The 25,837-nt window shown below is 41.2% G+C and overlaps 1 protein-coding gene and 1 pseudogene across 2 annotated transcripts in view; both read left to right on the forward strand.

Annotated features, from left to right (window-relative positions):
- LOC103541911 (butyrophilin subfamily 3 member A2-like) overlaps window positions 1–25,837 on the forward strand; it is a 264,550-nt gene that overhangs the window by 94,494 nt on the left and 144,219 nt on the right. The window lies entirely within an intron of this gene.
- Window positions 1–25,837, forward strand: part of LOC139077402 (butyrophilin subfamily 3 member A2-like) — a 187,370-nt pseudogene that overhangs the window by 66,884 nt on the left and 94,649 nt on the right.

The raw sequence follows: 25,837 nt of genomic DNA on the forward strand, positions 1-25,837 counted from the left end.
TCAGAGACAAAAAACAATAGGAGAGTGGGCATTACATTAGAGAGGGTTGAGAACTTAAAAATTAGCTCAGAATATAATGATCTGCCCTGCCAGTCATCAGTCTGGGATACCAGACATATTTGATAAAGGCAACTACATAGTTATCAGAAATAATTTTTCTCCCAAGGTCATGCTACACTGCAAAGGGGCCAAACAACCAAATTTCTCTGAGTGCTTCCTGCTTTCTTACTCACTGAGATACTTCCTGTAAAGATTCAGTCTTCTTTCATTCTTTTGCACGAGGCTGTCCAGTTTTTCCCACATTATTTAATAACGAGACTTTCCTTTCTCCATTGTATGTTCCTGGCCCCTTTGTTGAAGATTTGCTGTCCATTATCTTTCACCATACACAAAACATAACTCAAAATGGATTAAAAACTTGAATGTAAGGTCTGAAACAATAAAGCTCCTACAAGGAAACAGAGGCAGTATTCTCTTTGACATGGGTCTTAGCAGTATCTTTTTGAATGTCATGTCTACTCAGTCAAGGGAAACAAAAGAAAAAATAAACAAGTGGAACTATATCAGACTAAAAAGCTTCTACAGGTAAAGGAAACCAGAAACAAAATGAAAAGGCCACTCACTAACTGGGAGAAAATTTGAAAATCATATATCAGGCAAAAAGTTAATTTCCAAAAAATATAGAAATGCATTCAACTCAACAACAACAAAATGAATAACCCAATCAAAATATGGGCAGAAGATATGAACAGACGTTTTTCCAAAGAAGATATACAGATGGCCAGCAAGCACATGAAAAGATATTCAGCATCACTAATTATTAGGGAAATGCAAATCAAAACTACAATGAGCTATCACCTCAAACCCATCAGAATGGCTAGACAAGACAGGAAATGACAAGTGTTGGAGAGGATGTCGAGAAAAGGAAACCCCTATACACTGTTGGTGGAGTGCAAACTGGTGTAACCACTACAGAAAACAATATGGAGATTTTTCAAAATATTAAAAATAGACATATGATCCAGCTATTCCACTACTGGATGTTTATCCAAAGAACATGAAATCAATAATTCAAAAAGATTTATGCACTCCTATGTTCATCTTAGCATTATTCACAATTGCAGAGACATGGAAGCAACCCAAGTGCCCATCAATGGATGAATGGATAAGAAAGACATGGTGTATGTATACAAAGGAATGCTATTCAGTCATAAAAAAGACAAAATCCTGCAATTTGCAAAAACATGGAGGGACCTTAAACGTCTTATGCTGTGCAAAATAAGGCAGACAAAGACAAATTACCTTATGATTTCACTCATATGTGGAAGGTAAACAAAAAACCACACAGATAAGGAGAATAAATTAGTGGTTACCAGAGGGAATGCTGGGTGGGGGAGGGTGAAAAGGGTAAGTACACATGTATGGTAACAGACCAAAACTAGACTATTGGTGGTGAATATGATGCAGTCTATACAAAATCTGAAATATGATAATGTACACCTGAAATTTACACAGTGTTATAAGACAATATGACCTCAATAAAATAACTAAAAAATAAAGATAGAAAAAGTAAAAACATGCTGTCTCTGAAAAGCTTTTCTGCTGGAAATCATATAATCAATAAGAATGAACCATTCCATTCTTGTCTGGAGGATCCAAGGTACTTTGGCACAGAAAGGCAGCCTTGATTTCCAGCCTAGATGCTGAACTTCAGATAAGAGGTTTCTGGGCACAATACTTTGTATCTCTTAACTTTATAGTTTCCAAGGAAATAGGGTCCCAGGTTGACTTCTCATTCAGACCTTTACATGAAGCCCTGGGAGAGAAATGTATGTAAATGGTGCAGTAAAGATTCATTAATTCAACAAATTTTTATTGAGAGACTATCATCTAGTTGGTATGAGGCACTGAACTTAAAATTGGTGAGGAGAGGTGGCATGATGGAGTAGTTAGACCATAGGTTCTGGAACCAGCTTGCCTGGATGAGCCTTACTAGCTATGTGACCTTGGGCCAGGTACTTAGCCTCTCTATGCCTTAGTTTTCTTAACCGCAAAATAAGGATAATAATATCATCTGCCTTTTGGGTTACTGTTGGAAGGATGAAATGAGATAATTCAGGCAATTTTATTACAACAGTGCTTCATACAGATTAAGCCATAAAAATGTATGTTAAGTCAAAGGCAGATTTTGCCCTCCTTCTCAGAGCTGATAGGTTGGAGTTTTCCCTTGAGGAGAGTGAGATGCCTGGGATTGATGCTGAAGGACCGAAAACTTGAAGGGTGGGCTTCTACTGTTAACTTGAGGAGATGATCCTGATAGATACCAAAATGTGTGCAGAGACTTCTTTCCTGTAGGAAATAGATAGGTGTGTACATGTACTTAGTAACAATTCAAGTACTTTAGTACAGTAATTTCGCTTTCAAGAATTTATCCTAATGACTAATGCCATTTGGAATTTTATTCTGTGGGAGTAACCAGAGCTATGCAAAACAATTTATATACAAAGATGTTTATAGTACCATTATTCCTAACACAAAAGAAAGAAAACTATCTTGATTATGAATAATGCAAGATTAGTATTTAAGATTTAATGTTGTAAAAGAGATATGTTCTGGGACAATATATATATAGCAAGATCCAATTTTCATTAGAAAAACTATTTGTGTGAGTGTGTATTAGAAAAAACTTAAAAACTACACACTTAACTGTTGATTAAGTAAAATATTTTAAAAGCAGGAAGTTATTTAGGGAAATAGACAGTTAACAAATTCACAAACCAGAAAAGAAATCTTGAGAAATCTGGGTCGTTGAAACGGCCATTGAAATTGCTTGATAAGGAATGACTGGATTCTCAGAGGTGGTGTGATGTGGCATTAGATGTAAGAAAGTTAAACATAGCATCAAGTCCCAGACAAGCAGGTGACCTGGAGAAGTGACTTTTCACCGTGCACTTTATTTAGTATGTCGAGGGTTGCATGTGCGTGAAAATGAAATAAAGTCCTTGAATGAAAAGACTGTGAAAACAGCAAAGCCACTTCCGGATCCAGCTTCCTGCTGTTGCCCTATTGTGTAGGCATTCAAGACAACCACTGCTTGTGGGCATTGGCCTTTCTTTTCTTTATGACATTTCCAGAAGATCAAGGTCAGAGATCACTCTCCAGGCCACTAGTCTTTAGTTTTTCCATCAGTATTTCTTTTCTTTTTTATGTGGTTCTTTTTTCATTTTCCAGCTGGAGTGGCAGCACTAGACAGATTTCTCAACAAGAATCTGTAGGGTTCCATTGTCCTTTCTGGCCCTCTGCACCACTGAGGCATGGAATATTATAAACTGTCCCCTACTTTGTCCAGTCCCTGGAGGTTTTTGAAAGAAATGGCTGCAGCTCTGAGAACAAAGGTCAGAGGGTTCCCCCAACCCCCGCCAATGACTCTGGTGGAGCTCTGGGGGGGTTGACTGTAGAAGTGGTTCCTCAACTCCAGTGCCAGTTCTCCCTTGCAGATTCAACTGAGACAAAATCTGGGGACAGATGGCCTCAGTGGCAGATGGTCAGAAGGGTTGATGAAAGTGGAGGCAGAAGAAAGGGCAGAGAGGCCAAGAGAAAGAGGCCTGGGGTAAAGTGTAGATGTGGGACCCATCAGGCACACTATAGAAGGAGACATTCCCAGCTTCATAATCCAAGAAGATCCTCATCTGGCTGGAGGGCTTGCTCAGGGGAAAGACTTCCCCAGGGGAGGTTGGGCCTGATACTTATTAGCTTACAGTTCCATGGACCAGAATCCATTTTGAGGTGATTCCATGATTCCCTACGTCCTTTCCATGTTTTGCTCACAAAACACAAGCTCCCAGTGAGTTCTGTTACCAATTTCTACCTCCCAGTAATGTCTCCCTGAAGAGAAGGACTCATAGCCCAGCACACAAGGGCCAAGAAAAAACCTTCTAGGTTTTTCAGGAGGTCTGGCTGTGTATTTTTCCACCTCACACTTTGGGAATCTTCAGATAGAAAGAGTTTAAAGTAGGCAGTGTCAGGATCCAGAGTCACATCAGCTGCAGAAAAAGCGAGAGACAAGAGAGAGCCAGGTCAACTCTGGCATCCCAGGGCCCTCAGTGACTGGGAAAGTGTGGAAAAGAAGCTGACCCTAAGCCATGAAGTGCCCTTCCTTCCTCCTCAGAACTGTTCTAGTGATAAGCATGTCTTCAATTGTCCTCAAGAACAAGTTTCAAAGAGCTGCTGGGAGAGCTCAGAAACTTTTACAAGGAGGAGATAATCCAGATTCCTGAGATCTGGAGGTCCCAGGGCCCCGGGAAAAGGGGTGTCTGATTAGGAATCCCCCCTTCCAAGCCCATCCTCTCCTCTCCCGCAGCATTTTGTACCAATCCCTCATGTGTCACTGCACTGATATTATTAGTTTCATATTCTCTCCTCTACTAGACTAGGACCTGAGAAAGTAGAGACCATGTGTGTTCATCACTGCATTCTCACTGTCTAGTACTGTCAGTCCCTGACTCCCAAGTGGTGCTTGATAATGTTTGTAGAGTGAAGGAATGCGGAAGGTCCTGTGGAGAGCCAGTAGCCATCCTTCTCTGCCAACTGGAAGCCCCAGGGCAGCAGGTGAGGTCTACTTGGCTAGAGCTTTCCACTCAATGTGCAAAATCTGTGATCTGATAATACCCATCTTTAACAGACTATCCCAGAATCTCATAGCTTAGAAGAGTCATAAGAGGGAAACTGTTATGTTTTCACCAAACACTGGTTCCTTTTCCTCATGAGGACTCAACTAGATGACATTTCCAGCCTCCCTTGGGCACCCAGGAGAAGAGTTGGCTCCTTCTAGGCCTGACCCATGAGAAATCTTCTGCAAAATATTTCCATCCCTTTTTCCCCATCTACTGTCTGATTGTAGACTAGAGTGAGGTCCTAGAAAATCTGTGTGGAGTAGGGCTCTCACTATCCATATGATCTGTCCTGAACTCTGAGGAGGTAGAGAAATACACTTTGTTACATTTACCTAATGAGATGTTGGGTTTGTTTGTTACAACAGTTAGCCTACCCTGACCAACACAAGCCATGACCCAAAGTCACCTCCCTTTACAGGTTGTTTCTATGAACAATTTTCCTATGTGCTGGATACTGAGCACTCATGGATGGTAGCACACAGTTTCTGCCTAGTCAAGGAACTCAATCTTTGGAGAAAGAAGCAAATAATATCACTTCAAAGAGAAAGCTTATAAACTCCTATCAGTTCTTCCTTATAAAAGCCCTGAAATCTATCTTTAGTTTTCTATCCTTTTGTTTCAGAGGATGCTTTAAAATTGATCCCCTTCCTTTTAAGTAAACTTATGTATGTCACTTTCCAAAGGTCAAACAATCTCTCTGGTAATTCATCTGGAGCCCACATCAGAGACTCAAACCCCTCTTTGCTGCATCAAGTCTTTCCTGCCTATTCAAGCAGTAAAACCAGTCTAACTCTCATTATATCTCTGATTCTTCATCTGTTTTTCATCAAATTCAGCACTCACCTTCCTTTTGTCAAATCCAATCATCATTTTTCAGTTCCAACCTTATTCAAAATCTCAGCCACATTTGACATAAACATTTCCTCCTTCTTGATATATTTTCTTTCTGGGACACATACCCTCCTGGGATTTTGTTCTTATTCCACTGGTTACTTTTTCTCAGCCTCCTTTGCAGGTTCTTCCTTTTCCCAACCTCTGAATGCAGTTTGAACTTCTGTTCTTTTCTCTCTGAACACTCTCCCTAAGGAATCTAATTCAATCCCAGGATTTTAAAACCTCATGTGCACACGTAACTCCCAAGTCTCCACCTCCAGCATTTTCCAGGCACTCTAGACTCATACATCCAATTGCCTACTCGACTTCAGTCCAAAAGAGCACTTTAAGGGCCTGTCCAGTGGTATACTGGTTAAGTTCGCGTGCTCTGCTTTAGCCGCCTGGGGTTCACTGTTTCTGATCCCAGGTGCAGACAAAGCCCTGCTGGTCAAGGCATGCTGTGGTGGCATCCCACATAAAATAAAGGAAGATTCCCACAGATGTTAGCTCAACAACAATCTTCCTCAAGCAAAAAAGAGGAAGATTGGCAACAGATATTAGGTCAGGGCCAATCTTCCTCACCAAAAAAAAAAGAAAAGAAAAAAGAGAGAGAGAGAACTTTTAATTTCCTCTTAGAAATTCCCAATCATATCACCCAGTTGTTTGAGCCAAAAACTGAAGCAGGACCTACCAAATGGACCTATCAGCAAGTCTCTTTAATTATTTTTCCAAAACATCACAACTCCAACAACCAATTTTCACTGTCTCCATAAAAGTCATCATGATATCTTGCTTGGATTCCTGCTGTAGCATCCTAACTGACTTCCTTGCCTCCAATCTTGTCTCTCTATAGTCTATTTTCAACACAGCAGCAGCTGAAGTGATCTTCAAAAACATAAGTCAGGTGACGTCACACCTCAGCTCAGAAGTCCACAATGATTTCCCATCACACTTAAATCCAAAGACATCATCCTGGTTGGGAACATGTTTCACGATGTAATTCAGCTTCTCTCTTGCGCCACAAATCCTGTCATCTCTAGTTCCACTTACACTTCCCAGTCCAAGCATATGGGCCTCCTTTTAGTTTCTCAAACACTCGGGATCTTTCCCACATTGAGATCTTTGTATCTGACCTCCACTCTGTCTGGAATAGTGGAAGTCCTGGGTTTTAATATTTTGATTTCTTCCTATCTATTATGTCTTGTCTTACATATCATCTCCTTCGAAGGATGTTCACTGCTCTCCCTCCTCTATTAATCCTCCTCTTTCATTCTCTATTCCTGCATGTGGTTAGTTTTCTTTAAGCCTATCATAAGAAAAGCACTTTGGAAATATATATGGCATAAATGAGGCCACAACAAGAGAAAAACAACACATTGCAAAGGATTATCTGAAGCAGAGCAGTGCACGGAGAGTAGAAGATGGAGTTGAGCGCCACTTAGAAGAAAGAACTGACAAGATTGGCTAGATTATTACAATGGGATGATTAAGAAAGAGGAGTCCTGGATGATTGAAGTTCTTGCTTGGAAGGTTGAGTAGATAATGGTGATATTATTACAAATACCAGAGAAGGAAAAAGAGTAAGAATGTATTAAAGGGATTGGGAGAATGTTGAATTTAACTTGGTCTGTGTTGCCATGAGACAATCCAGATAGACAAATTCTAGAGTGCTGGCTGGTGTAAGCGGAGCTTGGGAAAGAAATCAAGATATGAATGTGGGACTGCTCCACATGCAGGTTTCCCAAGGCGCTTGTGTAGGGACACGTAGACCCAGGGACCCCTGGGGAACACCCATACTTGGGAGGTAGGCTAGGAAGGAAAGTCAACATCTCCTGAGTCAGAATTAATCAGCATGGTGACCTTGAACAAGTGAATTGAAATTATTAGGTCTTCTTCATGTTAAGGATAAGGGATCAGAGTAGATCTATTCGAACTCTACACCATATGAGCAGGGGAGTGCGGGACCAGATTCCCTGGGTTTGTGTCCTAGTGTCACCACCTCCTGGATGCATAATTTGGTGCAAGGTCTTTACTCTCTTTGTGGACTAATTTCCTCCATTGTAAATGGACATAATAATAGCACCTACCTCTTAGGGCTATTGTGAAGATCAATAAATGGAAGAATGTACATAAAGCTCTCAGACCTGTGCCTGGTGCATGGTAGTAGATGCTCAATGAATGTTAGCTACTTAAAAAGACAATTTAGGGGCTGCACCCATGTCCCAGTGGTTAAGTTCACATACTCCACTTTGGTGGCCCAGATGCTGGGCGTGGATATGGCACTGCTCATCAAACCATGCTGAGGTGGCATCACATATAGCACAACCAGAAGGACCTACAAGTAGAATATGCAGTTATGTACTGGGGGGGCTTTGGGGAGAAGAAGGAAAAATAAATACAAATAAATAAATAAAAAGACAATTTATAACATTTTACTTATTCCTCCTTTCTAGGGTTCTCCACGAGGGAACCAATTATGAAGTGGTCCCTCTGCTCTGAGGAGAGAGTCATGTAGGTGTCAGGAGTTGCCAGGTCTCCTCTAAGATGCACATAACCCACTTGAGATTGAATGTCATTTGAATGTAGGCTTTCTAGTTGTATACTCTGGCCTGTGGTGCTGAAATGTTGAGAAGTAGAAAAACCCAAGAAAGGAAATGGGCAGGAGAGCTTTATGAAAAAAAATAAGAAGAAGAAGAAGAAGATCTAAAGCTGGAAAGAAAAATGTGCAAGTACTAAACTGGGATGAGGCAGAACTTGCTCACGTGCTGCATGGAACCTCCCTGGGTCTCCATCCATAGCCGTGCAGACAGGCCACTATGTGGAGCTGGAAGATGGAGAAAGAACACTAGGATCTTTTCCTATGGACTTCTGAGCCTGAGACCATAGAAATGAGATGGCCACTCACCAGCATAGTACTGGGCTTTTCTCCACTCTGCAATGGAAAAAAGAGAGGTGAGTGGTCCCTGGCTAGAGCCAGACATTTCTTGGCCTTTTCTGTGCCCTGTCTGCCTTCCTTTCCCCTCTTTGGTGCCCTCTTCACTCATCTCCAGTCCTTGTCTGGCTGCCTCTCATCATGTTCCTCACAAGGATAGTGTCCAGGGAGAGGGAAGTCAGAGGGAAGGGACTCTTCTATTTCCCCTTCTTCATCCCTAAGCATGGGCTTGGACTCTACCAAAATCTCTTCACTCATCTCTTCTTGTTTCCTAAATTAGATGGCTTTGTGCTTCAGAATCTGAAAGCTACTAGCATGTGCAAACTAATGTGAGGGCTGCCATTACATGGGACACAGTCGAGGACCTAGGACAGAACTATGCTGCAATCACACTTCTCTTCACAGTGATTGTTGCCCATCCACTCCCCTGGTCAGGAACTTGACCCCATCTTCTTCTTCTTCTTTTCCAAGACCTAATACATTATCCTCCATGCAAGAAGTGTGGCAAACTGCCTGGAAATCTGTCTCTTTGATTTAGTTAGACTCAGCAAGAAGCATTTATTTCACATAATTAATATGTCACCTCTTGCTGCCATTAAGAACTCCCAGGAACATAAATTTTTTTTATAGATTTACCTGGGGAGCTGCTCAGGTGTTCCAAGCACTGTGGCTTATTGTCCACTAGCCCATGGTTTTTCTATCTCCATGTGTTGTTATCCACGACTCATTAGCCTTGAAACCCAAAGCCAGTTAATGAATTACTCAGTTTCCAGGATTCTTTATCTATAGGGTGGGCTAAAACTAACACTTGCTTCTTAGGTCAACTGAGGAGGACTTAGACAATACCTGAGCATGTTAACCCTCCATGAATGTCATTGTCCTCCATTTTGAAAGGTTTATTCAAGACTTCTGCACTGATGACTCTCAAATCTACCTCCCCAGGAGACAGCAGCATCAGATGCCTGCTGTGAGGTTGGAGTTTTGTCTGAAAGTGAAGGGGAACCTCTGAAAAGTTTGGCATGAGAAATGTACACATTGAAATTCACAGTCGACCAGGTGTAAGGGCAGATGGGAAGCAAGGTTGTCATTTTCATTGTATTCTCTGGAATGATGCCTCCTGGGATTGCACAATGTAGCCCATCCGTATTGGAGAGCCAGAAGGTAGAAGGTGGGGAGACCAGGTAGAAGCTGCTGTAATACTCCAGGCAAGAAATGATGAGGGCTTGAAGAAAGGCACTGGCCTTAGGGTCATAAAAGAAAGGAGTGCATTTGATTACTACTGTTAGTAATAGCTAATACTTATATAGAACCTACTATGAGCTTGGCATTGTGCTTAGGGCTTTACATGTATTAACAACACTAAGAGGTAGATACTCTTATTTCCCACATTTTATATATGAGGATGCTTATGTCTAGAGAGGTTAAATAACCCACCCAAGGTTACACAAGTGGTTATTGGCTGAGCTGGGACCTGAGTCCAGGCAGTCTGGCCCCAGAATCTATGCTCGAAGCACTAAGCTGGACTACTTTAAAGGAAGTGCAAATAGTAGGACTTGGATGTTAGTCAGGTGTGGCAGAGGAGGGAGAGTGAGAGGAGTTGAAAATGACTTTTAGATGGTGTTATTCACTCAGATAAAGAAGGAGGACAGGGTTGGCGGGGATTTAGTTTTGGATTCAGGGACTGTGAGATGCCTTCAAGGACTCTAAAGGGAGATGTCCTGTGGACATTGGGCTGATAAAGTGTGTTGGGCTGGAGCCAGAATTTAGGGGCTAGTGGTAGAAATAGATAAATTCTTAGACTCATATAACCTCCCAAAATAGAATCAAGAAGAAATAGAGAATCTGAATAGACCAATCACAAATAAAGAGATTGAAACAGTAATCAAAAACCTCCCAAAAATCAAAAGGCCAGGACCAGATGTCTTCTCCAGAGAATTCTACCAAACATTCAAAGAAGATTTAATACCTATCCTTGTCAAACTCTTCCAAAAAATTGAAGAAGATGGAACACATCCTAATTCATTCTATGAGGCCAACATCACCCTGATACCAAAGCCAGAAAAGGAAAACACAAAGAAGGAAAATTGCAGTCCAATATGGCTGACAAATATAGATGTGAAAATCCTCAACAAAATACTAGCAAATCAAATACAACAATGCATTAAGAGGATCATGCAACCTGATCAAGTGGGATTTATACAAGGGATGCAGGGATGGTTCAACATCATCAAATCAAACAATGTGGTGAACCAAGTTAACAAAATGAGGAATAAAAACCAGGTGATCATCTCAATAGATGCAGAGAAAACATTTGACAAGATCCAACATCCATGTGTGATAAAAACTCTGAATAAAATGGGTGTAGAAGGAAAGTACGTCAACATAATAAAGACCGTATATGACAAACTCACAGACAACATCATACTCAATGGGGAAAAACTGAAAGCCATCCCTCTGAGAACAGGCATGAGAGAAGTGTGCCCCACTTTTGCCACTCCTATTCAACAAAGTCCTGGAAGTGTTGGCCAGAACAATTAGGAGAGATAAACAAATAAATGGTATCCAAATTGGCAAGGAAGAAGTGAAACTCTTACTTTTTTCAGATGACATGATTTTATTTTATTTTTTTTTAACTTCAGGGCTATTATTTCTTTTATGTATGATTTTTTTGGTGAGGAAGATTGGCCCTGAGCTAACATCTGTTGCCAATCTTTCCTTTTTTTTTCTTCTCAAAGCCCCAGTACATAGCTGTGTACCCTAAATTGTAGGTTATTCTAGTTCTTCTGTGTGGGATACCACCACAGCACAGCCTGATGAGAAGTGTGTAAGTCTGCGGCAAGGATCCAAACTGGTGAGCCCCAGGCCACAGAAGTGGAGTGTGTGAACTTAACCACTTGTTCATGGGGGTGGCCCCCAGATGACATGATTTTATATATAGAAACCCTACAGAATCCGTCAGAAAACTATTAGAAATAATCAACAACTACAGCAAAGTTGCAGGGACAAAATCAACTTACAAAAACCAGTTGCATTTCTATACTTTTATAATGAACTAACAGGAAGAGAACTCAAGAATACAATTGCAACAAAAAGAATATAATATCTAGGGATAAATTTAAACAAGGAGGTGAAAAACCTTACAATCAAAACTATAAGACATTATTGAAAAAAATTCATAATAACATAAAGAAATGGAATGTTATCTCATGCACATGGATTGGAAGAATAAAAATAGTCAAAATGTCCATATCACCTAAAGCAATCTACAGATTCAATGCAATCTCAATCGGAATCCCATTGACAATCTTCACGGAAACAGAACAAAGAATCCTAAAGTTCATATGGGTCAAAAAAAGACCCAGAGCAGCTAAAGCAATCCTGAGAAAAAAGAAAAAAACTGGAAGCATCACAATCCCTGACTTCAAAATATACTACAAAGCTATAGCAATCAGAACAGCATGGTACTGGAACAAAAACAGACATACAGATCAATGGAACAGTATTGAACGTCCAGAATAAAACCACACACCTACAGACAGCTAATATTTGACAAAGGAGCCAAGAACATACAATAAAGAAAGGAAAATTTCTTCATTGAATTGTGTTGGGAAAACTGAACAACCATATGTAAAAGAATGAAAGTAGATCATTATCTTTAGCCATACACAAAAATTAACTCAAAATTATTTAAAGACTTTAAGATAAGATCTGAAACCATAAAATTCCTGGAAGAAAATATAGGCAGTACACTCTTGGACACTGGTCTTAGAAGAATCTTTTTGAGCATCATGTCTACACAAGTATGAGAAACAAAAGAAAAAATTAACAGACTACATCAAACTGAAGAGCTTCTGTGAGGCAAAGGAAACCAGGAAAAAAAGGAAAAGACAACCCATCAACTAGGAGAAAATATTCACAAATCGTCTCTCTGAAAAGGCATTAATCTCCAAAATTTATAAAGAGCTCATGCAATTTAATGACAAAAACCAAACAGCCTGATCAAAAAATGGGCAGAGGATATAAAAGATATTTTTCCGAAGAAGAAATACAGATGGCCAACAGACACATGAAAAGATGTTCAACATCACTGATCATTAGGGAACTGCAAATCAAAACTACAATGAGCTATCACCTTACACTTGTTAAAATGGCTATAATTAACAATATAAAAAATAACAAATGTTGGGGCCAGCCTGGTAGCGTAGTGGTTAAGTTCACATGCTCTGCTTTGGCAGCCCAGGGTTCGCTGGTTCGGATCCCTGGTGCAGACCTATGCATTGCTTACTGAGCCATGCTGTGACAGGCGCCCCACATACAAAGTAGATGAAGATGAGCACAGATGTTAGCTCAGGGCTAATCTTCTTCAGCAAAAAGAGGAAGATTGGTGATGTATGTTGGCTCAGGGCTAATCTTCCTCAAAAGAAAAAATGTTGGAGAGGATGTGGAGAAAAGCAAACGCTCATACACTGCTAGTGGGAATGAAAACTGGTGTGGCCACAATGGAAAACAGTATGGAGATTTCTCAAAAAATTAAACATAGAAATACCATAAGACCTAGCTATCCCACTGCTGGGTATTTATCCAAAGAACTTGAAATCAACAATTCAAAGAGACTTATACACCCCTGTGTTCACTGTAGTATTATTCACAATAGCCAAGACGTGGAAGCAACCCAACTGCACATCAACTGATGAATGGATAAAGAAGATGTGGTATATCTATATAATGGAATGCTATTCAGCCATAAAAAAGACAATATCATCACATTTGCAGCAACATGGATGGACCTTGAGGGTATTACATTAAGTGAAATAAGCCAGACAGAGAAAGAAAAACACCACATGATTTCACTCATATGTGGAAGATAAATAAATGCAATGACAATGAGAACAGATTAGTGGTTACCAGAGTGACAGGGGCTTGGCGAGTGGGCACAAGGGATAAAGGGGCACATATACATGATGACTGACAAATAATAATGTACAACTGAAATCTCACAATGTTATAAACTATTATGACCTCAGTAAAATTTACAAAAAATGAATCCCCTGATCCTCTTCATCTTTGTCCTCTCCCTTTCCCTCTGTCCAACCCCCTCTTCCAAGTCTTCTTTGGACCTCACTACCTCAGTCTTGTGATTGCTTTTCCTTTGGTCTGGCATTCTCACTCTTTCTGCTGGCAAAGTTTCCAGATGAAACCCAGTGCACCCATCAGGAAAAGTACCAAAAGAAGCAAGAGTGAAGTCTGTGCTGCTGCCTAAGGAAACTCCTTCAGGAAGAGTGTGCCTGAGCATTATTCCTAAAGAGAAAAGTAGGAAAGGGCCAAAGACAGTAGGGTGCTGGGGTGCACAGAGTGTGCCTCAAGGACTATCCAAGGTTCCTCGTCCAAATCAATGTCAGGAAAAGGCCTGGCTAGGATAGTGACTCCAGCCTTCCCCCATTCTCTCTCACTGGATGGCTGGGCAACCAAGAAATCTTGAGTCACTGTGAAAAAACAAAACAAAACAAAAACCAAAAAAAGTCCCTGCGACTTAAATCAGGAAAGCACTAATCATACCTGAAATATATTGCTGAAACTGAGTTCTGAAGGAATAGGTGAACATTGTTCCCTTTTTCTCAAATCATAAGAAGAGGAGCCTTCCACTGAGAATCACGTTCAACCTGGAAGCCCTTCAAGTACAATTCTGGAGTGAAGTATATTTTTGGTAGAGAAAGGATGATGGTAGGAATGAGAAGCCCTGAGTACTAGTCCCGTCTCAGCTGCTTACTCTACATGTGGTTACAGTCAAGCCATCTAGTGTCTCTGTGTCTTGATTTCCCATCTATAAAATGGAGAGCTCAATAATGTTACCTGTGTTATTGACACTGCCAGATCAATGAGAAAACTGTGAGAAGAGAACCTGACCATCTAGAGGAGCTTTTATGCATTGTTTCTTGTGAACTTTGCTCTGCACCCAGGGCATGCTAGTCATTTTGTAAGTGTCTGATAAATATCATTGAATTGAAAAAAATGAGTGTGAATCCTTTGTTCGTTTCACAGAAAAAGGATTCCATGTGACTAGAAAGCCTTTTCAAGGAGTTGTTGCAAATTCGGTGAAATATCCCACGCACAGAAAACGTTAAATTAACTAAAATAAAAACTGCCCATACAGCTGGAGCAGAGTCATAAATGAACATAAATGCAACAGTCTAGGGCCAATGCATGCCCCTGAAGCAAATTTCCTGGAAATATATGACAAACTTTGTTGTGGTGAGGATTAAAGGAGCAGGGAAAAATAGGTGTTGTTATCTTCCTAATACAGTGGAATTTTTATTAATAAAGTAGTTTCTGGCAATTTTTCCTGAATCTGAACATCGTGTTTTTTGTTGGTAGTCATTATCTTCCACAGCAGCCCACACAGGACTTCCTCATTTGCTGTGTTTAATGTTCTTTCTTCTTAAAATTTAACCCTAGATTTTATACTGTTTTGTATCATTTACTGTTTCCTACTGGTAACAGCTTCAAAGTGAAAACTCTGAATGTCCTGATAAAAGATAATTTTCAAAAAAGGTAAATATTTATAAAGAACATGTATCAAAGAGTTTACTTAACTTATTCATTAATGATGAAACCAGTAAAAATGTTGAGTGGTTCAAATGAGGATTTGATTTACAGAAACTTATATTCTCTGTCAGAGAGAAATCATGTGCATGGCCAAGGACAGGAATCATTTGTATTACTGGCAGTGTTTGATAAGTTAACATCTCTCTCTACAAAGATGTAGAATAGCCTAGAAAAAGGAACAATGACACACTACTGTAGAATCAGAGATCCCTGGTGTGAGGTCCACTAGATACTGCCAGTATTCCATGGAAAGATATAGGTTCACCTTTTTTGACCATTTGAAAGTCTTTCACAATTTTTCCTGGCTTTTCTTATTTCTTTCTTTCTCCTACACTGTTGAGGACAAAGTAGGCATTGGTGGTTCACACAAAGGCAGCAAAAATTAGATAAAATATGAAACAGATGAACAGACTGTTTCCCAAGAAATGTTACCTAAGCAGCCTTAAAAACAGCCAAAAATGTATTTCCAGAAATAATTCAGACCATTAGCAAAGGGCCTAAGATGAAGGGAGAGGACTACTCAGATGCACACCCTCCATCACCTTTAAACAGCACCCTCACCTGTCTCCTGTCCAGCATTGGCTTCAGTGAAGTCATCTCCATGTAAAATGGTGAGTATTCAAGGACTCTGACTTGGCGTCTCCTGGTACAAGTGCTACAGGCCTCCTCCCCATGGTGCTGATGGTTCCCGTCCTTATCAAGCCCATGACCAGAGAAGATGCACCTACAGCTGTTGTACCTCCATGTGCTTGAGTCTCACCTCTGGGGAGAGGGGACAAGGGACCTCACTGTCCTTCATACTTTGGCCAGAAAATTAGTCACTTCGGGGGTCACTCCCTCTCCATGGAGCTGGCTACCCACCAGTAAGAGGGAGAAGAGGCAGAGATGTGTGAGTAAAGAGAAGACTCTAGACTAACCTAAAGATGGGTCATGTTCTCCCTCAGAAGTCTGGGAAATAGATACAATCTGAGACCTGCTGCATTTTGTCCATAACACTTACCACATTATAATCAATTTATATTTCTCTTTGTTTATTATCTGTCTCCCTGCTCTCTAATGTAAGCTTCACAGCGGCAGAAATTTTTGTCTGCTTTGTCTTCTGCTGGATTCCCAGCACCTGAAAGAGAAGATAGGTAGGACTGCCAGGTAAAGTACATTGTATTTTCATTTTTTAAAATCAGGCAACCTTAAACACAGAGGACACTCAGTAAATATTTGTGGAATGAATGAGTACTGTTTTCTCCTTGGAATTTGGACATGGAAACAGAGAAGCCAAGCAGGGCAGCAGGCAGAGGAGACAAGAGGGATGGGGTTGAGATTATAAGCAGAGACTCCTTTCTATTTGCTGTGAGCCAGATACTGTGCTGAGCACAGAGGTTGGGTAGGAGGAGTAGAGAAGAGTGGGAGAGAGTCCTTCCTTCTAGGGCCCTCTGACCTCATGCTCACTCCTTCAACCACACCCGCCTGGCAGTCTCCCCACAGCCCTTTCTCAGACACTCACATCTCTCTGCTCCTCTGACTGACACAGTCTTTGGATCACTGTGTGATTCAGACTCTGGGCTGGGCCAGGGCTTCAGTCAGGACGCTCCACTACCTCCCATATCTCAGACTGGGATACTGTCAGGGCAGGAGAGTGTTCAGGGACTGGGTATTGCCCGTGGTAGGGCTCCCCTGAGGACTCCATGTAGATTCCTGTCTGGTCCAGATGCCATGTGTCTGTGCCTGCCCCCAGCGCTGAAACAGATGATGACAGGGATGAACTCTGGACTGTGCACCCCTTCCCCCTATGTTTGTGATGTAAGATAACAATGATTTCAGGGAAAGGAGCCAAGTCTACAGATTGTCCCACACAGACCTGGGCTGGTCAGTCTCACCACAGCACTGCCCATCTGGCACTCACACCAGCTGGCACGAGACTTTTGAGCTCAGCGGACCTGTTGTCAATTCCTCACATGTGCTTGGGGAGAGCAGGTGATGCAGCTGTGGGTCCCAAGAATGAGAACAAGCTGGAGAAAAACTCATTTGTATCAAAACTAGACCAAAAATAAAGCCCAATGCACGATGGATCTGCTAAACACCTTTTACTTCTTTGTTCCTACAGGGATTTGCAAGATAGTGGGAGACAATGAGAAGGACTATTGCTAGGAAGCAAGGTCAAGTAGGGATGAAGTCAGAGAGTGTGCAACTTTCTTATTAAGAGAGAATTTTAGTGGCAAGTAGAATGGTTGAAGCTACTGAGACTAAGCTTTGGAACAGTTAGAATCCAGGAAAGATATGGATCAACTTAGTAATCAAGTATTAATACCCTCAGTCAACTTTGGTGGGATAAATGCTCTCCAAGCTTCCCTTCAAAATCTGAATTTCTCTCTGGCTGTGGCAGCATTTAAAGCCAACAGACCCAGATGTATGTGGTAATTGTGCTCTTGGTCTAGGGGTGCAGCATTTTGATTAAGTGTGTGAGATCCAGGGTTACACCATCTGGATTCACATGTGGCTCTACCAACTTCACTGGCTGTATGATCTTGGGCATATTATTGATCACTCTAAGGCTCCTCTACAAAATGTGTTGAATTGTAGTGATGGTTTAGAGAAAGCCTGCAGACTGTTCTTCCAAGAACAGTGCATGTCTCTAAGATATTCTCATCCGACCCTGTTGCTACTATGGGTTTGTGAATGCTAAGACTATAGGATACTTGTTGGTCTTCCAGCCAATCCCTGTCCCCTCAACTTACATAAACAAGCAAACACCCAGGTCTGAGGTGGCATAATGATTCTTTTCCTTAACATCCCTTATCACAGTGACAGCTCTGAACCTCTCTGACTAAACTTGTGACTGTTATTGCAACTCACTGCCAGTGTTCTTCATACCCAACCTTGCCTTCCCAATCATTGTAATGTGAAAACATGTTTAACAAATTTGGGGACTATGGAGGACATCTATGCCTCTCAAATCTTCATTATCTCCCTTTGATTACTCTTTCAACATTTTCTTCAATTGCATGGGAAATGTTTTGTATATGCAGCTTTAGGCCCCCAAGACACACACACAACTGCTCTTCTATAGAGAATTCTTCAGCCTCCCATCACCTTCTCACATGAAAACCAGAGAGTTCTTCTAAGTAAGGAAGATCATAGAAGAACAGGAGAAGAATCTCTCCTTCATTCCCCCACACTTTGCTCCTTCCTGGGAAAAGATCACACTTCAGAATCCTTGTTGTGCCCTCTCTCTAAGATGCCAATAATAACACCCAGTAGTTATTCAGTGCTTCCTCTACTGTAGGGGCTGTGTGCATCCCCAGGACTCAAGCAAGCCCCGGGGGGGTGGGGGGGTGGGGGGGGGAGTTTGTGTTTATCCTTCTCATTGCATCAAACCTGCCAGGGAGGTATTATGATCCCAACTTTTCAAGGAAAATGAGGCTGAGAGAAGTTGAATGACTAGATCAAAGTACTCAGCTAGTGAGAAGCAATGCCCGGGTGGAACCAATCTGACTGTGAAAACTAATCTCTCAGTCATTTCTACTGTGCAGGAGGTCCTACCCTCATTACTTTGACATACCATGGCCACCCTCCCTGAACTTGGGGAACTGAGGTCAGCTGTTCACAGACTGGTGTAGTTCCCTGATGACCACAGCCAGCCCATGAGAGAAGGAGAAAAAGCTCCAGCCAGCTGAGAACACACAACGAAGCAAAGGCCCTTGGCCAAAGCACAGCATGTCTTTGCCCTGCCTTGAAATTTATTTCCAAAAAAGAGCAACATGAAAGAGATAATATGGTTTTCTTTTCCCCTCTCAGGCTTCCCCCCATACTTACCTCACATAGAGAGTTCCTTGCCCATCTCCCTTTTGTCCTTCTACTTCTTCTGTCTTCTAACACCTCACATTGAGTGATATGAAACATTCCTTCTCTGGAGTTTTTCAGAGTTAGTTCACAGGAGCAGAATAACCTGGCTTAGATGTTGGACCAGGAGAGGTCACGCAGGTGGATGCATAGTAGGCCCCTCTCTCTGCCTGCAGGGACAGGTCCACTGCAGATACAGCAAACCCTGCCAGTGAGACGGAAGGAGAGCAGAGCCACAGAGGCAATGACACCTAGAAATAGGCAGGTGTGTGGAAGTAGCAGACCATGGTAGAGAGCTGCCACAGGAAGGACACCCAGGGAACCCAGGAAAGATAGAGACCTGTCAACAAGAGCCTTCTTGAGCCTGGATAAGGCCATAGGCCAGGTAAGTTTTTATCATTTTCCTTCTTGAGGTTCTATGTTGAAGTTTAAAGCAGACCAAGTTCATTCAATAAACATGCCTCATTTGTGTGCCAGGGACTGTATAAGGAGCCAGGAGAGAAATCAATAAAATACAATTCCTGCTGGCCAGGAATTCACAGCCAAGTCACTCAAACAGCAAATAATTACCGTTTGCTACCTGTTGGAAATCATTGTAAGTGGTTTACACATGTGTGAACTCCTGAGTCTTCACAACAACCCTTGGAAGCAGGCACTGTTTCCCTTATCGCCACCATCCTCATCATTTTTCTGATGCAAGAAGTGAGGCAGAAAGAGATTAAGTAATTTGTCACAATTAGAGAAAAGTAATTCTTTCTAGACTTGAAATAAGGCTATTTGGTCACAATGTTTGCTGGGGTCAAACAGCAACAACTATACTAAAAAGGAGCCATGTGTTGGTGCTGTGATAAGGGGAGGGATTGGAGAGGCCAGGGAGACTTCCAGGAGGGCATGGCTCTGAGGTGTGACTTGGAAGAAAGGAGAGAGAGAGTGGCTAATACAGATAATGCACAAGTTAAAATAAGTTGAATTTCAGATAAACAACAAATAATTTTTTAAAATGTCCCAAATATTGCATAGGACATATCTGAATGGGTGTCCTGTATTTTTACATGCTAAATCTTGCAACCCTACCCTTCAGTCAAGTTTTTGCTTGTATAAAGACTGCTTGTCAGAAGTTGAGGGTGTGAAGAAGATGAGACCGTAGAGCCAATGGGGCAGGTCATAGAGGGCCTTGAACACCATGCTTAGCATTTTATACTTTATTCTTATGGACGGATTTAAAAGGAGAGGGCACTAGAGGCCCAGATTAACTATCTGCTCTATGAAGGTCTCTCTCAGGACAAGGTGGAGGAAGGATGGTAAAGGAAACAGGAAGTAGGGGAATTATTGTAACAGTCCAGGAGAGAAATTCCAGTGACTTGGACAGAGGCCAGGGGGCTGAGGAGGAGACAGGTACAAGAGGTAGTAAAGAGAAAGAAACAGGGCTGGCTTCACAGGGTGTCACCTGCGCAGTTGCGCAGGACCCTGAGCTCAGAAGGGTTCCGCACGTGGTTTAATGCTCTGCTGTTGCCATCTTGAAATTCTTAACGATTTTGTCTTTGAACTCATGAGTTTTTAAATTTAACAAATAATATGTCTATAATGTTATGTTAATTTCAAGTATACAAAGTAATTATTAAATTTTTGTATATATTACAAAATGATCACCTCAATAAGTCTAGTAAACATTCATCATTACACAGAGTTACAAATTTTTTTTTTGTTGTGATGAGAATGTTTTGGATCTACTCATTTAGTAACTTTCCAATATACAATAAAGTATTATTAAATACAGTCAGCATGCTGTACATAGTATCTCCATGATTTATTTATTTTGTAACTGGAAGTGTGTACCTTTTGACTCTCATCACCCATTTCTCCACCCCCCCCCCCCGACCTTTTGGCAACCATCAGTCTGTACTCTGTATCTATGAGTTTTCTTTTGGTTCCACATATAAGTGAGATTATATGGTATTTGTCTTTGTCTTTGTCTATCTGACTTATATCACTTAGCATGAGGTCCATCCATGTTGTAAATGGCAAGATTTTCTTCTTACTTATGGCTTCATAATGTCTCATTGTGTGTGGGTGTATATATATATGTGTGTGTGTGTGTATGTATATATACCACATTTTTTCTATCCATTCATCCCTTGAAAGACACTTATATTGTTTCCATATCTTGTTTACTGTAAATAATGACACAATGATCATGGGACTGCATATAACTACTCAAATTAGTGTTATTATTTTCTTTGAATAACTACCTGGAAGTAAAATTGCTGATTCATATGGTGGTTCTATTTTTAATTTTTTGAGGAACCTCCACACTATTTTCTGTAGTGGCTGCATCAATTTACATTCATATCAACACAGCACAAGGGTTCCTGTTCCTACACATCATCGTCAACACTTACTTTGTGTCTTCCTGGTGACAGCCATTCTAACAAGTGTGAGGCCATATCTCACTGTGGTTTTCATTTGCATTTCCCTGATAATTAGTGATGTTGAGCACCTTTTCATGTACCTGTTGGTCATCTGTATGCCTTCTTTGGAAAAACATCTATTTAGTTTCTCTGCTCATTTTTAATTTTTTTTTTTTTTTTTGCTATCGAGTTGCATGAGTTCTTTATACATTTTGTATGGTAACCTCTCATTAAATATATGATTTTCAAATATTTTCTCCCACTCAGTAGGTTGACTTTTTTTTGTTGTTGGTTTCCTTTGCTGTACAGAAGCTTTTCAGTTTGAAGTAGTTCCACTTGATGATTTTTGCTTTTGTTGCCTTAGCTTTTGATGTCAAATCCAAAAATTATCCCCAAGACTGCTGTAAAAGGAGCTTACCACCTATGTTTTCATCTAGCAGTTTTATGGTTTCAGCTCTCACATTCAAGTCTTTAGACCATTTTGAATTAGTTTTTGTGTATGGTAGAAGATGGGTCAGTTTCATTCTTCTGCATATGGCTGTTCAGTGAACTTGTGTTTATTAAGTGAAATTCAATGGACCAACAGAGCATGTTCATGAGGAAAGGATATACACCCAATATGCCTGTCCACTGTTCCTTGCCACTCTATTCACATGTAGCATTTGTGATGCCCTGTGAGCATAGATTTCCAGTGGACCCATATTTGTGGGAGCTCAGCAAAAATCTGGGTGCATATAGATTAAGCCAGTTACATCAATGGCTGACTAAATGGGGGTGCTGACAACCCCTAGAGATCATGCTTCCCTTTTGAACAAACCTTGCTCCAAATGCAAAGAAAGGGTCAATAGAGTTCTAAGAATACAATCCAGTGATACACTTTCATGTGCTACTTTCCTGTACTTGCCAAAATTTTGTGCTGAAAATGATGCCATAGATGGTAAGGAAAAGATAAGGAAATCCATAGTTCCTTTTCCTTCCACTCGTTCCTTGTTCATCAATAAGCCAAAGATCATATTGGCAAAATGTACACATACCAAGAAGACAAATAAAAATACCAAGAAAGAGTTAGATTTGTGCAGGATTTCCACTGTTCTGGTAAGAATGGAATACATATACAAGCTATAAAATACAAATGATGAAAGTTTAGTTATGCCACACACAAGTCCAATGCTTTTATTTTTTAATTTAAAACCAACATTGCACCATATGAAGACGAATGGTAAAATTCAGGCTAATAATTAAAAATTCTAATGTTTCTTTACTAAGAAAAGTAATAACTACCAACTAAAAGCTACAATGATACATCACACATTCGCAAGGAAAACTGTAGAAGAAGGGGAAAAGCTTAATATTTTAGTAGATATAAAGACACTTTTTCCTACTTTTTGAACAAGTGGTTCGACATTGTCACTGTGCACAGAGCCCTGTAAATTATGTAGGCAGCCCTGGATAGAAATGACACCCGATAGAGGTGGGGTAGAGAGAATGAGTTTTCTGGAATGATTCCAAGGTCTTGGTTTGGTGACCAGCGATGACAGTGCTACTGCTGGTTCAGGGGAGCCAGGAGGAAGAGCAATGGGAGATGATGGCAGATCAGTATACATTGCATTTGAAGTGGCTGTGGGACATTTAGACAGACACATCAGACAGATGGAGAGCCAGGCCTGGGCTTAAGAGAGAGATGGGTTATCCACAGATGGGGGGCCTCATGAAAATGGCCAAGATCATTCAGGGAGCAGAGAGAGGGAGAAGAGCTCTGAGGGGAGACTCCAGATGAAATGAGGAGCAGTGTGGAGGGCAGAACCTCATGTGTAGGGCAGGACATGCCCATGACACTCCAGGAGCAAGAAAACAGTATTTTTTAACGTTCTAAACAAATTAAATTCTGTCTAGGGATCTCATTTGAAAGGTAAGGAGCCCTCTACTCAATCATTTTGCATGGCTCCATGTTCCTTTGCTGAGTGGAGTAGCACTCTCAAGGGTTACACACTTTTGCCAAATACTTTGCTTTCATAGTATTGCTACCAAGCACCTTAGCTGAGAAAAGAAAAATGTGTAGGCAGCCTTCTTTCTTTTTGGCCTGCCCACCTCACTTGCTGACCATCTTCTTCTGTGGTCACGAGAAATGGAACATGAGTGATGCAAATAAAACGAGTTTCAGAGCCTCTTCCAAGGGTCTGTATTTAATTAATATGCATAATTTTCTATCTTTTCCTAAAAGACCTAAAACTGTATAAGTTTCACAGCCACAGACGGCACATTTTCCCCCCAGATACTGCATAATGCACACACTAAAGCCCCAGACTTGCTGATAAGTCCATGTGCTCTAGGTCCAGGCATCTTGATAGCAATGTGTATGTTATACAATACCACTGAGCCCATTTTCATCAGACCTGTTTAGGGAGGGACTACCAAGTTGGGGAAAGTGAGGAAACTTTCTGAGATATGATCTCCCTGAAGAACTGTTGCTATTTATATATATCCTAGAATGTTCAAGGTATACACATTTCTTAACATATTGCAAGCTGCTGCAACAAATATCTTCCAAAGTGTCAGGGGCTGAACATAACAGTAATTGAGTTCTTGCTCACATAAGCATCAGTGCAGTTGCTCCTGGCTTGTAGGCAAGTTTCACGGGTGGGACTCCTTTCATCTGATGACCCTTTCATCTGATGCCCCATCCCTGAGAGCACAGAGTCCTCTGCACGTAGCCAGAAAGAAGGAAGAGAAAGTGAACGCTTTCTAAGGGCTTTGTCCCAGAGGGGGCACACTTCACTTCCATCCATATTTCATTGGTGAGAAACAGTCCACGGACCTACCTGGACACAAGGTGTCCTGGGAAATGTATTCCCTGGCTGGACAACTAATTACCAGTGATAACTCTATATTACAGAGGGAAAAAATAAGGATTTTGGTGGATAGTTTGGTTTTTCAGCCTCAGTGGGGAAAGCTGTTATTCACACCACACATCAAGAGCAAATCTCACTTTCCAATTACACTGGGAACAACAATTAAATGTTTCAGACAATCTCTTCTGTTTTGTTTTTGTTTTTGTATTTTTTCCGTGGGGCTTTTGTTAGCCTAAAGAGAGGTGGACTCCAGAAATGTTAGTCTCAGCTGCAGGGAAGATAATTTCTAACTGACAGAGTCAGAGCACTTTTAAAGGCTGCTCCAGGCACTGAAGGAAGCACAGGCCTTCAAATCCTATTTCTGTTTCTTTCAAAAATACACTGAAGCCAAATCAGGGAATTTGAGAAGTCTGACTTCAGGATATCCAAGATCATCTTAGTTCTCAGTTTCAGATGCCCAGGGGCCGCTGACTTTTTAACCCTCTCCCTTATAAGACAAATTTCTGCAAGGCAAGGCCCCTATCTATTTCACATTTGAGTACTTGAAGGCATGGAGTTAGTGCCTGAAAGACAGGGATAGGTGCTCAAACCATTGGATGAATAAAAAGAGAATGAAAGAGAGAGAGAGAAATTATCATCATTATTTACCTTAAAAACTCATTTCCTCTACTTTGACATGCACTTGAAGTCTTCTCTTTCTCATTGTGGAATAAAAGGCTCTCTCCTTCCTTAATAGACTCCAGGCAACAGGAAGCAGGTGGGAGTTTTCTGATGCAAGGGAGTCTTCTCACCCCAGGATTATCCTTTATCCAAATCCTGCCATGGGGTTAATCCTGTTTTCAACACTTTCCCTTTGGGGTAGAGAAAGCAAGAGCCTTTCCTCCTCATGTTGCTTCCCCACTTTCATGCATAGCAAGATGATTAAGCTGTTCTGATCCACACAATGGGGAACCTCTGACCTAGCCAAAATAGTCCCCCAACTAATCAGTGGCAAGGAGTTACCATCATTACAAAAAAGAATTATAATGGTGTTAACATTTACTATGTACTGAGTGTATGTGTATTAGATGGGTTTCTACTGAAATCATGCTCAGAACAAACATCAGACATCTCAGAAGATTATATCTACATTTATTTTTCTCCTTCATGGGTCTGCAGGGTGACTGGAGTGCAGCTGGTCCTGAGTGGGCTCACCTGGGCTTGGCTGACTAGACTGGATTCTAGGCTGTATGTTGGGTTCTGGTCAACACCATGGCTCTCTTAATCCTGAGACCAGGAGCTACAAGACATGTACTTCTGCCAGTCCTGGCAGATGACAAGCAAAGGAGCCAAGCCAAACCATGCAAGCATGTTTAGAGCTTCTATTTCACTGACATTTCATTGACCAAGCAAGTCACATGGCCAAGCCCACAGTCAATGAAGGGTGGCACTGCAAAGACTCATGGCTGACAACAGGAGAACTGGGGGCAGTGAATCTATCCACCACAGGAGAGAGCTCTTACCACAAAAGTAATATGTAGTAAACATAGAAAACCAGAAATACACACACACACACACACATGCATACAAGCACACAGAGCATACATAATCCCATCACTAAAGGGAACACAATTGAAACACTTATCTCCTTGTCTCTCATCTACACAGATGCTCAAGCTGAAA

The sequence above is a fragment of the Equus przewalskii genome, chromosome 19, assembly GCF_037783145.1.
Source record: "Equus przewalskii isolate Varuska chromosome 19, EquPr2, whole genome shotgun sequence".
Lineage (NCBI taxonomy): Eukaryota > Metazoa > Chordata > Mammalia > Perissodactyla > Equidae > Equus > Equus przewalskii.